The sequence below is a fragment of the Streptopelia decaocto genome (genome assembly GCF_964273445.1).
Source record: "Streptopelia decaocto genome assembly, chromosome: 4".
Taxonomy (NCBI): domain Eukaryota; kingdom Metazoa; phylum Chordata; class Aves; order Columbiformes; family Columbidae; genus Streptopelia; species Streptopelia decaocto.
Window position 1 is genome coordinate 18,352,906 of NC_138658.1, and position 11,247 is coordinate 18,364,152.

Genomic DNA, 11,247 nt, shown 5'->3' on the forward strand with positions numbered 1-11,247 from the left:
TCCAGAGTTTATTCATGTCATTTCTGAATATAGTAAGAGAGGACATGAGAGAGTGATGTGAGATGTACTTTCCACATCTTTCCTTCTCTGCCAACACTGGGAAATGGCCTGCATAACCTAATAAGTATTTTCTGTCTCTAATTTCCATCCTGTTATGCTTTGCAAGAACTGAATGAGCCGTGTATGCAGAGCTTCTTGCCAGTCTCTGAACTAAATACTCTGCTCTTTCACTTAGGGCCCCCATTTCTGCCATTTCCTCCTCCTTTCTTTTTTTTTTTTTTTTTTTAATACCTCTATCATTCATGTTATTGTCTTTTGCAGTTCTGCAATTCCTATAAATCCCTGTTTTTCACAAGACTTTCTTGAAAGAATATCTGAAATCCTAAAACAAACGGAAAGCCTATGCATTTCATGCATTTCAATTTAAATGTGCAACTCTGTTACTCAGCCCTTTAGTCCCCAATAGCCTCCAGCTAAATAAACACAGTGCTATGAGAAGACAAAAACTACTGTAACACAGAATAGTACAGAAGATACTGTGGGGATAGTCCACTTCCTTCTCCCTAATATTCCCACAGCCTCCAACCAATTTCGCCTAATCGTGGTTGCTAAGGCTTTTACTCATGATCCAGCTCCATGATGCACATTAGGTATCCTCTGTGAAGGGTTGTGCTCTATTCTCAAACTGACCAAAATGGTCTGAAGCACTTCTCTTGGACAACCAGCTGCTGATACTCTGGTCTTTTCTCTTAATTATGTTTGATGTTGAGTCACTTGAAAAACAAACTCAGATATGGAAGCAGAATGAAGAAATGCATTTTCTATTTGTAATGTTTTGGAGATCAGATTTCATGTTCAGTAAACCAGGTACCATTTTCTTTGTTAATGTCCTTCTTGAATTAGATCCAGGACATTTCCTCCTCATTGTCTCATCCTTTGCTTTTGCAGTTACAGATGGGCGACGGGTCTTTTAACATGTCAGTTTTCTGGATTAGAGAACCAGATAACTTTTTACAAATCACATCTTATTAGAGAACAGAGAAAATGAGGTAACTAAACCCAGATATTAAGAGTTATATTAAGAGTATGTTCATTGTTTTAAATTATAAAGCATTTTCACTATCCAGCAGAAAATTTAATTACCGTGTCAACAAATTAGTTAAGAGACAGCCTTCCAGCATCAAACTCTGCTAGATATCAAGGTGTTATTTTCTTTACCTTTTAGTAGGACCTGCCCTATTTCAGAAAATTCTTTTTTTAAAAGGAGATATTTGTCCACCCTGTAGCTCTGACTGCTTGGATATATTGTACTTGGCAAGCTTTTGCTGGAAAATTCCAGTCTGACAGTATCAAATTACTTATTAATACAAGTAAGTTTGAGAAAAAAAAAAGTAGTTGCCGTTTTCCAGAATGGTGTTAGAGAACATCTGCCACACTTTCCATTACCAGTGACATTGCTTAACCTGAACTACCTTTCTGCAAATTTTGTGCCTTTGTAAAACAGTGGCTTGGATCAATGTAACAGCAGAAACAACTAACTGTTGAAAGCACTTCTCACTCTCTTTTAAGTACAGTTTGGAGCAGAAGTCTGCCTGTTCTTACATTAATACATGCTTCTGGTTTTCTGTTGTTCTTTGGCCTTGCCTAAGCCTGTATTTGTTTTCTTGCCTCTAAACACTGGAGTAACTCTTAAAAATTCTCTAGAATACTGTGATTTGTATTCAGTATTTGTGGAATGAATAATATTTCAAATATTGTTATCGTCTCTCCAGTTTGGCTGTTATTTTTCCACCTGTCACTGGAAGAGTCTGTATTTTTCACCTGTGCTATGTTTCAAGTCCTTGAGCTATCTATCTAAGCCCTTCTGAAAGGGCAAGTAAGAAAAGTGCTTATCTTCTGGTGTAGGATCATCATGATCAAAGAACCTGTTATATTTTCAGACGTACATGACTTTGGCTGATTAAAAGTGTCTTTTTACAAAACATCTTTTGCCAATGGTCTGACTTTGTTGTTTTGTTTTAAATATGGGCACCCTTCTCCATGCATTCCTATGTTTAAATAACCACTGTATTCTCTAATTGAATGCCTTAAAAGTAATTGTACTTGAAAAAATATATATGCTTTTGTAAAGTTAAAAAAACATCCACACCAGCTCTGAGCATTGATATTCACTTTATGAAAACCTTTTTAAACACTTTTATATTCAGTCATAGTTAGTTTGTCCTCAAGCCAATTCCATTCACCTGAGACATAAGTCTTCTGATTTCATTTTTTATATTTTAACATATTCTACATTGATCTCCTCAAAATGTAATGAAAAACAAAGAAAAAAAAAACAATCCAATACCAAGAAAACACATCAAAAATAATTTAGAGAATAGTCTTCTTGGCTGAACGGATTGAACCTAAGTATTTTGCTGAATTTCATGTTGTGTTATAAAACATATTTGAGTCCCAGCAATATATATTCTAGGTTATTTGCCCAGTAGATTAAACAACCATAAATATTGAGCGATTCAACAGAGCAAACAGCACTGGTTGAATAGCATGTTAATAGATACTGGAGCTGTAGGAGACATCAGAAAATTCTGCCTAAGCAAGCTTACTAAATGCTACTTTTCCAAATACTTAATGAAGTACTAAATTACTTATTTTACTAAGGGCTCACCTGAGAGTTTTCCAATGTGATTAAAAGCCCTCACGGATCACAGAATAATTTACTAAAGGTAAGGAGAAGAATACTGGGCAGGGCAAGAAGCCTTTCCAGGTAGTCAGGACCAGACAGCCATCCCCAGGTAGACTGGAATAAGAGGAAAATCAAGTCCTAATGTGCTACAACTGGAATATCTCTCTCATCAATAATCTCTTTTGAAATAAGTATTCTAAAATGTTAAGTAAGAAAGAAAGGATCATTATGTTGTCTCCAACACCCCTTACAAAAAATGTTCACATTTTATGAACTTAGACACTTCACCACACTGTCCCTTATTTCTGCTTTCAGGTATTGTTCCTTCAAACAATGCTTCATGGGACGATACCATTAAACTGCATAATGCTACTAAACACACAACATTGCTGCTAATGCTCTTTAGAAGTAATCTATCATACCTTATTTAATTTAAGTGGCCTCGTAAAATGAGTCCCAGGCTCGACATTTAACTAAATTGCCCTAAGACACTCTTCCAACCATATGGAACATACAGTAAGTAATTCTTCTTTAAATTGCCTGGGAACATACTGCAGCACAATTCTCAAGAGAAAACTAGAGCTGAAATATTTTCTCAGGCACCTTCCACCCGGGTGACATTCCTCTCTTGTTCCACACTTGCCTCCAGCATGACCGAATGGACGCTACCCTTTTGCACCCATGTTTGTTTGTGTTTGCCTCCTGTTGATATTTATGTGTGCTGTTTCCGATACGCTTGCAGCATCATCTTAATTCTGGCAGCAGTTTCTGTGTGTTCAGCTTCCAAGGGGAATGGAGAGAACACAAGCTGTCTCCAAATTGAAGGAATCAATTTTAATTTCTGAAGTCAGACAGGCTTTCACTTATTGCCTATTGACTCCACAGAGAGATAATAATAATAATGTTGCTGCTTTCAGTATAAAAGACCATTACCAAGGACAATGCACTCAACCAAGAAAGATACCAGATCTCCTCTTCCCCAGAGTGCCAGAGTAAAAGGGGTATGAATCTTTTTGGTAACCAGTCCAAAAAGCCTGGAGAAAATGAGAAAGCGAGCACAAGCCTTTTCCACAAGACACCTACCTCCTCATCCCGCCAGCCCAAGTAGCCTTGCCCACAGCACAGTCACTGTCTGTTTGGCTGCCACCCATGCAGCCAACAGTCCTTGGAACAAGACATCAAATTCATCCAGACTCCTCTTGCTGGTGCTGATAGACATACAGCCTTTTCTGGCCTCAGCCAAGCTTTGAACAGACCATGCTGGAACCTCTTGGCTCAATGAATCAGCTCCTGTATTAACAGTCTGCCACAGTGCTGATCAGCCTCAGTGGGATTGCACCCAGTAAGGCCACAGACACCTAACAATATTTACCAGTCAAAAGTTACTAGGTCCAGTCAGCAGCTGACAATTGAAGTTGATAGGGATGATACGTGGTTTGCCATTCAACTCCAGTTTTATTTTCAGTGAAACACTACCATAAAAAAAGACTTGTTTTTTGTACTCTTACCACAACAGTCTTTCAGGAGTTCTTTTAAGTCATGGCAATGATTTTTTTAACAAACCTCCCCCCCTAAATTTACTTGCAAAACAGGAATATGTTTCATATAGATTCTCATTCTGTATTTGAATGCCTATATTTTTCAGAAATTAAACCATCTAATAACCACAGAGCATGCACAGTCACTCACATGAACATGATCTAAACGATAGGTTTGTTTTTTTTTTTCTTGTTTTTTGCAATTGGCTGTGAGTCTGCATGGCTACAAATGGCTGTGCTTCATATTTTAACTTTGGAAGTTTCATTCTAATTTAATTGCCAAGTAATTATGTTGGCTCCTTTCTGACACCTTTTTAATATATGCTTTCTTTTGCCTAAATCTTGTATTTTAAGATTGCAGTTTTTGATGTGCATACTTTTTCCATAAAGCAGTATGTGATATGAATCAAGTAATTTACTCTAATACATGTACAAATGCAGACCTAGCTATGCTTACAAATCTTCACTATCACTCTGCACAGTTAACTTGAACTGCTGCATATTCTCTGTGAAGCTTTTGTTGTAGGCTTTTGTAAACGATGTTGAAGAAAATTGTATTGAGTAATACATGTACTCTTGCTGTCCACCCACACTGGCAGAAAGCCACTGAGTTTTCAGTTGTTTACAAATGTTTTCAGTGACAAATCTCTTGCTATTTCCCATATGAAGTTACACACTCAAACACGTGCAGCACATACTTTGCTGTTTTAAATGCTACAGTAAGTAAGAACCATCAGAGAGACCTGAATTTTGGTTGCCCTACAACATATACATCTATGCTTCTGTTTTCATTTCACAGATTTTTAAGACCATAAGGCGTGATTGTGATAGCAAAACTTGATTCCTTAAAATAATGCAAGTGCCATTCACCTACTGCATCACTGAAACTGTAATGTCCCAATTATATTGTCTTTCTAAAAGATTTAGAAGTTTAAATTATAGCACTCTCCATAGTATCAGGTCAGACATGTCATAACAACAACAAAATCTAAAGCTGAGGATGTATAAGGATTTTAATATCACCTACTGATATTTTGAAAAGTTGATAAATAGATCACTTTACCACAAGCATTTTACTAGTCAACATGTTCTTTTTAATTAGGTGACCTAATTCTCATAATAATTTAAGAAAGCCAGATGGGTCAAAATAAGTCCAGGTGGTCTCAAACCTGCCAATTTAGCAAGCTTGTGTTTTAATTTTATTTGAATAAAAAATGTCCATCATTCTTTGTCAGAGGCACATTAAGCTGCTATGGTTGTTTGTCATCATTTGTATAAAAGCTAACCAGGCTACCTGTCAATTTGCAAATACTGTGGATAATAGGCATTACTTGAAGCAGCACAGATCTGATTAACAAGAAAATTGGAATTTTTTTAAACGTATTTCTTTCATTTTCTTCTTGCATAGCGCTATACTAATTTGCAAATGTTTGTTGGTTCTTTTTTTTCGCCCACATACTCTCTAAGACAAGGGCTGTACCTTCAGCTAATTAGACCACAAGTTCTTACAGTTAGCTTTTGCCAGCAGTCAACTCCTCTTACTCTGGTATTAAATGGAAGGAATCTGTCATGATCCATCCATCCATACATGGAAAACTGATTGCCAGGCTCTCACATCTCCCTTCCCATTTCAATCATGTTTTACAGCAATGCACATGTAACAAATCTGTTTATGTGTAAAGAGAGCAACCATTTTATTTCAAGACCAGCTGGAGCCTGTGGAAAGGAGACACACAATCCTCTCTCATCTAGACTTTGCTTATTTTCCTTGTCTTAGCTATTTTTTCTGTATATAATAGTAATTGAATAGTCTGAATTCCCCTTCTGGGATTTAAATATAATCATTGCTGAAGTCTTATCTTTATAAAAGATAAAGACACTAACTCATGCCAAGTCATTATAGACACAGCACCAAGTGTAAGAGACTGTTTCATTTTCCATACACAGCAGAAATAAAACTTCCTTTTAAGGCATAATTCATGGTTGCTATTTAACATTGCCATGGTGATCTTAGGACTCTGCCTTACCAAGCTAGAAACTACTCTTGTCAGGCGGGTAAATATTAACATGCAAAGATACCATTTTGCACTGAATAATTTAGCACCAAGAAAAAAAAAAAAATCAAAATTATCACTGTCCATATTTGCTGTAAAAGTCTGTGGACTTGAAGTGTAGAACCCTCTCCTAGACCGCACAGGACAGGAGTCATTCAGTGTTTCAACAAGATGAAGGGTATTAGTATCCAAACCAATGAGGGAAGGGACAAAACACTGAAGGAATAATTTGAATTAAACAGGCAGGCTTCCTCTCACACTGATTTTCACAGCAATTTAAGACTAAATGCACAAAAGAACACACGCACCTTTTGATATAAGGAGCTCTATAGTATTTGCATGCTTTCTGTGCAATACACTAGAAGAATTTTGCACTTGACTGGGAATGTCACAGCTGAACCTGTCAGTAAGGAAAGCAGATGATGGTGGTCTGGATTAAAGCTCCAGTCTACTGAGAAAGACCACCCTCCACAGCCATATCAGAACCATTTTAGGCTGTGGATTACTGGCAGAGCAGCCCTAAAGCACAGAGTCCAGGGTATGTCACCCAAAATGTTCTGCAGCTCGCCCTGCACTCCAGGCTCTCACAGCTGCTTTCACAGCAGCTCTCACACTACAGCAGTTGTGTGCACACTGGTGAGCAAGGGCACAGGTCTGGAGCAACTGATGCCAACCTAAGCCCAGACTGTGTTATACTCAGGACGCACCTCTGCAGCAGCACATGCATGATCATGAGCAAACTATTAGTTTTCAGCCAAATCAACTCCTTGAACTGTTTCATGATAACCTTGCTTGAGCAACAAGCAACAAAGTAGCAACAATGTCTAGGGGCTGCAGGAGGGAGAAGATGGAACGGTAATATAGTGGACTTGGGTTAAACATAAAAGTTTAAAGAAAACAAACCAAAACAAACCACCAACCGCACCATGATCAATCCTATCTTCAGAGCAAGAACTTACGACAATTATTCCTTGCAAAATACAAGAATATGGAAGTATAGCAGGTGCTTTTATCCTTATCAGCACTATGAAAAATCCCAGCTTCAAATCCCTTTCTCTTCCCAGGAAGCTTAAACTTTTTGTCCAAACCACTAGCCTATCATACAGTTTCGATTTTAACCATGGAAGCCACTGTCTTTGTTTAACATTTAAAACACAGATTTTCAGCCACAGAGAGAAAATAAACAAATGAGAGTTCAGAGGTGACTGGGTAGAAAAGAAGACCCTTGCTTTCCAGTGCCTGTCACAGCATGCAGCCCTCTTCTTCCTCTCCCTATATTTTCTCTGTAGTCTGGTTTTGCAACTGTCTTGAGACAGACAAACCTCCACAGCACTGAGGCCCTGACATCACCCAGGCAATGGATCACTTACCCCTTCACATGCTTAGGCCATGCTGTCAGCAGGCACAGATATTTTCCTCATCTAGAGAAATTAATGTAGTATTTACATGGAAACATACATAGTCACCTATACATCAGGAGTCATTGGCAATTTTATAACTCATAGACATAAATTCAATCAACAAGAATTTGAGATTTTACATTTAGGATTTAGATTAAAATGATGTTAGATAAACTTATGGTTTACTTAAGAGATTTTCTAGCTCTGTCCCTCAGTCTGCATAAAAATATTTTTCTTCACATATATGTAAGAAGTCATCTCACTTGAATCAAGTAGCTTTCTTCTGTGACTCTGTGAACTTCTGAAGCTTACCTGACATTTATTGTGTGTGGTCATTACAAAGATAAAAGCCTTTCATGGAATACCTAGGCTATGTATAAGGGGTGCTGTTGATTCATTATGTAGTGCTTCTTTTCTTGAGTCGGTACTAAAGCAAAGTCATGCAATGAAACTGGATGCATGGTGATTGCTTTAAACGCTTCATGAAAGTGGTAAAACAGTTTGCGTGGTCATTTCTCACCATATTTCCCACAGTGCTATTTGTGCAAGTGGTGGGAGAACACGCGCACTGGTCACATTTCAGCTTAGGTTATTGCCTATTTCTCTCTGAGTCTCCCTTGAGCTTTAATTAAATAAGGTATGTTTTAAGTTGTTCCTATGCATCTCTTCAGAGACGCTCTTTTTCCAGTAATGGGTTAAATGATCCAGGTTTTTTTGTTTGTTTGTTTGTTTTGGGGGGGGGGGGGGGGGGAAGAGGGGGTTGGTTTGTTTGTTTGTTTTTAAAGCCCTCAGTCATTTATGGCTCTACAGCTCTGAGAATGTAAAGTGAGACAGGATTGCTAATTATGATGTTTTATTGATTGACATTACAATAGTAACACTTCCTTTTCTTGTTTGTATAAACTGCATTACAGAAAATGTTGCAGGATGAGTTTTATGTGAAAACTGAGTCTGACCTTGGGATATAATTTCACATACAACTTCACTCCTTTCTGTAACAGTCTGCACTGTTGAAAGGAAACTTATGTTTGCCATAGTTCCTAGGGATCTCAATTTAGACACTATGCTGATCTTCTCCAGTTGCACTGAACAAGAGGCAGCTCTTTCTGTGTTTGTACTTTAAAGCAACCCACACTAATCTTTGTGTGTTGTCTTTCCTGGCCAGATTTAAACACAAGATTTTTCTGCATAAATCCAGCCTTTTTTACAGCTTGCAGGCAAACTTTGGCTGCTTACCCTAGTGTAGGTGCTGCAGCATGGAAAGTTTATGTTTCATATATGCAGCTGACAATCGAGGTTTTCAAGTCTTCTAATCTTTGGAAACATCTGACATTCTCTGCAGGTTGCAGAGAAGAGGAGGAAATTAAGTTTCCTGGCATTTTCTATGAATTTCAATTTTTCATTAAAAAAGATAGGAAACCTTAAAGGTTAAATATTTTGTGGTAGCTTTTGTTTGCTTTTTATTGCTGTTCTTAAACTATAAGTAACTATAAACATGACCAGGGTGTAGAATGCAACAAAGACATTACTGAGAGCCACATCCCCCACATCCTCTCGATGTGTTCATCCTAATGGACATCGAATAGTAAAATGCAATGCAGTGGTTACAGAAATACTTTAAACACAAATTAAGTGGTCAAACTCACTAGCTCTGATCATTCTTTCAATGCATTTCTGAGTTTCCTCATTTCAGAAGTGACTGAAAAAAAAAAACCAACATACATGGAGTCTGGAGAAAAACAGTGGTTGAACATCCATTAATCAAGCTTTTTTTTTGTTCAAAAGTCTTACTAATTTCACCTTTGGTAGCAATGACAGAACCACCAGCACATAGTAATAACCAGTATTTTGGTAATTAATATTTGATGACTTTCATTACCTTTTCTGTCGTTGTGATAACAAAAAGGAAAACCTTTTGACTTCAAGAATAAAATTCTGCCAAGCATTTACAGAAGTGCGGCAATCCAGCAAAGGAAAGGGTAATCCTGCAAGTTTGATGCTTAAAATACAACAGCAACCCCTAACCCTCTATTAGCTATCAAAATGTAGCAAATAAAAATAATTTTTTAAAAGTGTTTGTGTCATATCGGTTTCCACTGTTCTTGACATAGAAGTGATTTGGTGCTAGGATTTTTATCGAAGTATCTATATACATGTGTACATACAAATATATATAATTTCACCTCTTTATAAGAGAAGCCTGAGAAAAAGAGGAAGTCTAAACAGAGTAGGATTAAGATAGATTCCTAGATTCCCCCCCCCCCCTTACCACAATCTACGGATTTTTAGCAATCTTCCTCTTGATAGTAAATGCAGCTCAGACTCTGATGCATTTTAGATATAAGTAAACATTTTTGCTCCTGGAGACTGGTATAACTGGTCTCTTTACATTACAAGATTCTTGCAGCAACACATGCACCAAATACTGTGTGTTGGTACAGAAACCCCTCTAGGAAAACCTTATGCATTTTATGATATGTGGATGCCTAGTGCTACCAGAGAAATTCATTTGGATCTATTTTTGCTAGAAAGCCCCCTCTGCAAACAGTGACTCTTTAAATCATAGAGACTATCCACATGAAATGGGCCAGTGGGCATAAACTAATTTAAGGACTTTTAAATTTAAAACAGGTTGGTAATCCCTAGAGGATGATGTGACTGTAAAAATGCAGTTTATCAGGCTGCCCCTCAAGTGTGTAGACAGCGCAAGCCAATCTGAGCCTGAAGGTCTAATATTGCCTCTTCTAGAAATAGAAAGCAATATCTATCTGCATTTATTTGTGAAGGAAGAATCTACATCACATGAAGGAGAGTTTCATTTTCAGCTGCTGATTTCATAACAGACAGCAATGTTTTATCCATGTCAATAGAAAACTCCTAAAATAATTTCCAAGTTTAATAGCTATTAACTGTACTACCATGTTGTACATTTTTAAGGTAACTCATATGACCTCACACACCTTGTGTGTCTATCAAATAACCAGTGATTTCCTGAGCAGGAAATCTTTGTCTTGAGAGTTGCTCTGCCTGGGCCTCCCTTTCTCATTCAACTCTCATGCAAAGTGAGTAGCAGGGAGCTGCAGCCAGGCACATCATCCCTTGCCAGCACTTGCAGTGACCCAGTAAGAGGCACTGGGTGCATAGGAATTCAGGAATCCAGCTGAGTTCACAGTCACACCTGAAAAATTATGGCAAGAGAAAATTTGATTAATATGTTAACTAGACCCAGCTGAAGAAGTAAAAACTGGGAATTTCAGTTGTAGACAGTGTTATTGGGACACTAAATGCTCTGTAAGCACAAGAGTACAGCCATGGGTTGTGCAGGATTAGTACATGGGTAACAACTGACTGAGAAGCACAGTCAGAGAGCTGAGATGACAGGACAACAAGGTAGGGGTGAGGGAACTTGGAGAGTGGGACCAAAACTGGATACTGATAAAAAAAAAGGGGGGGGGGGAACTGAAAGGGGGAAGATGAGACAGAAACCACCTAGCTAAGAAAGAAGCCTCATGAACTTCAGGTTTTGGTAAGGCTGCTACAGCGTCTAGACTGGTTTCAGAGTCAAATTG